Source organism: Hemitrygon akajei, chromosome 5, assembly GCF_048418815.1.
Source record: "Hemitrygon akajei chromosome 5, sHemAka1.3, whole genome shotgun sequence".
NCBI classification, from domain to species: Eukaryota; Metazoa; Chordata; class Chondrichthyes; order Myliobatiformes; family Dasyatidae; genus Hemitrygon; species Hemitrygon akajei.
Genome location: NC_133128.1, coordinates 87,469,007 through 87,471,993, shown reverse-complemented (window position 1 = coordinate 87,471,993; position 2,987 = coordinate 87,469,007).

Below are 2,987 nucleotides of genomic sequence, written 5' to 3'. Positions count from 1 at the left end.
AGAAGGAGTGGTCGTAGATCGACTGTCGAAATGTAACCTGAGGAGTGAGTGTAGAAGGAGTGGTGTAGATGGAGTGGTGTAGATGGAGTGGTGTAGAAGGAGTGGTGTAGAAGGCGTGGTGTAGATGAGTGGTGTAGAATGGAGTGGTGTAGAAGAAGTGGTGAGAAGGAGTGGTGTAGATGGAGTGGTGTAGAAGGAGTGGATGTAGAAGGAGTGGTGTAGATGGAGTGGTGTAGAAGAGTGGTGTAGAAGGAGTGGTGTAGATGGAGTGGTGTAGAAGGAGTGGTGTAGAAGGAGTGGTGTAGATGGAGTGGTGTAGATGGAGTGGTGTAGAAGGAGTGGTGTAGAAGGAGTGGTGTAGATGGAGTGGTGTAGATGGAGTGGTGTAGAAGGAGTGGTGTAGATGGAGTGGTGTAGATGGAGTGGTGTAGAAGGAGTGGTGTAGATGGAGTGGTGTAGAAGGAGTGGTGTAGAAGGAGTGGTGTAGAAGGAGTGGTGTAGATGGATGGTGTAGAAGGAGTGGTGTAGAAGGAGTGGTGTAGATGGAGTGGTGTAGATGGAGTGGTGTAGAAGGAGTGGTGTAGATGGAGTGGTGTAGAGGGAGTGGTGTAGATGGAGTGGTGTAGAAGGAGTGGTGTAGAAGGAGTGGTGTAGAAGGAGTGGTGTAGATGGAGTGGTGTAGTTGGAGTGGTGTAGAAGGAGTGGTGTAGAAGGAGTGGTGTAGATGGAGTGGTGTAGAAGGAGTGGTGTAGATGGAGTGGTGTAGAAGGGAGTGGTGTAGATGGAGTGGTGTAGATGGAGTGGTGTAGAAGGAGTGGTGTAGATGGAGTGGTGTAGATGGAGTGGTGTAGATGGAGTGGTGTAGAAGGAGTGGTGTAGATGGAGTGGTGTAGATGGAGTGGTGTAGATGGAGTGGTGTAGAAGGAGTGGTGTAGATGGAGTGGTGTAGAAGGAGTGGTGTAGATGGAGTGGTGTAGATGGAGTGGTGTAGAAGGAGTGGTGTAGAGGAGTGGTGTAGATGGAGTGGTGTAGAAGGAGTGGTGTAGAAGGAGTGGTGTAGATGGAGTGGTGTAGAAGGAGTGGTGTAGATGGAGTGGTGTAGAAGGAGTGGTGTAGAAGCAGTGGTGTAGATGGAGTGGTGTAGAAGGAGTGGTGTAGAAGGAGTGGTGTAGAAGGAGTGGTGTAGATGGAGTGGTGTAGAAGGAGTGGTGTAGATGGAGTGGTGTAGAAGGAGTGGTGTAGATGGGTGGTGTAGATGGAGTGGTGTAGAAGGAGTGGTGTAGAAGGAGTGGTGTAGATGGAGTGGTGTAGAAGGAGTGGTGTAGATGGAGTGGTGTAGAAGGAGTGGTGTAGATGGAGTGGTGTAGATGGAGTGGTGTAGAAGGAGTGGTGTAGATGTAGTGGTGTAGAAGGAGTGGTGTAGATGGAGTGGTGTAGAAGGAGTGGTGTAGATGAGTGGTGTAGATGGAGTGGTGTAGATGGAGTGGTGTAGAAGGAGTGGTGTAGATGGAGTGGTGTAGATGGAGTGGTGTAGAAGGAGTGGTGTAGATGGCGTGGTGTAGATGGCGTGGTGTAGAAGGAGTGGTGTAGATGGAGTGGTGTAGATGGAGTGGTGTAGATGGAGTGGTGCAGTGGAGTGGTGTAGATGGAGTGGTGTAGAAGGAGTGGTGTAGATGGAGTGGTGTAGATGGAGTGGTGTAGAAGGAGTGGTGTAGATGGAGTGGTGCAGATGGAGTGGTGTAGAAGGAGTGGTGTAGATGGAGTGGTGTAGATGGAGTGGTGTAGATGGAGTGGTGCAGATGGAGTGGTGTAGATGGAGTGGTAGTAGAAGGAGTGGTGTAGATGGAGTGAGTGGTAGATGGAGATGGTGTAGAAGGAGTGGTGTAGCTGGAGTGGTGCAGATGGAGTGGTGTAGATGGAGTGGTGTAGATGGAGTGGTGTAGAAGGAGTGGTGTAGAAGGAGTGGTGTAGAAGGAGTGGTGTAGATGGAGTGGTGTAGTTGGAGTGGTGTAGAAGGAGTGGTGTAGAAGGAGTGGTGTAGATGGAGTGGTGTAGAAGGAGTGGTGTAGATGGAGTGGTGTAGAAGGAGTGGTATAGAAGGAGTGGTGTAAAAGGAGTGGTGTAGATGGAGTGGTGTAGATGGAGTGGTGTAGATGGAGTGGTGTAGATAGAGTGGTGTAGATGGAGTGGTGTAGAAGGAGTGGTGTAGAAGGAGTGGTGTAGAAGGAGTGGTGTAGTTGGAGTGGTGTAGATGGAGTGGTGTAGAAGGAGTGGTGTAGAAGGAGTGGTGTAGATGGAGTGGTGTAGAAGGAGTGGTGTAGATGGAGTGGTGTAGAAGGAGTGGTGTAGATGGAGTGGTGTAGATGGAGTGGTGTAGAAGGAGTGGTGTAGATGGAGTGGTGTAGATGGAGTGGTGTAGATGGAGTGGTGTAGAAGGAGTGGTGTAGATGGAGTGGTGTAGATGGAGTGGTGTAGATGGAGTGGTGTAGATGGAGTGGTGTAGAAGGAGTGGTGTAGATGGAGTGGTGTAGATGGAGTGTGTAGAAGGGAGTGGTGTAGATGGAGTGGTGTAGATGGAGTGGTGTAGATGGAGTGGTGTAGAAGGAGTGGTGTAGATGGAGTGGTGTAGATGGAGTGGTGTAGATGGAGTGTGTAGAAGGAGTGGTGTAGATGGAGTGGTGTAGAAGGAGTGGTGTAGAAGCAGTGGTGTAGATGGAGTGGTGTAGAAGGAGTGGTGTAGAAGGAGTGGTGTAGAAGGAGTGGTGTAGATGGAGTGGTGTAGAAGGAGTGGTGTAGATGGAGTGGTGTAGAAGGAGTGGTGTAGATGGGTGGTGTAGATGGAGTGGTGTAGAAGGAGTGGTGTAGATGGAGTGGTGTAGATGGAGTGGTGTAGAAGGAGTGGTGTAGAAGGAGTGGTGTAGAAGGAGTGGTGTAGAAGGAGTGGTGTAGATGGAGTGGTGTAGAAGGAGTGGTGTAGATGTAGTGGT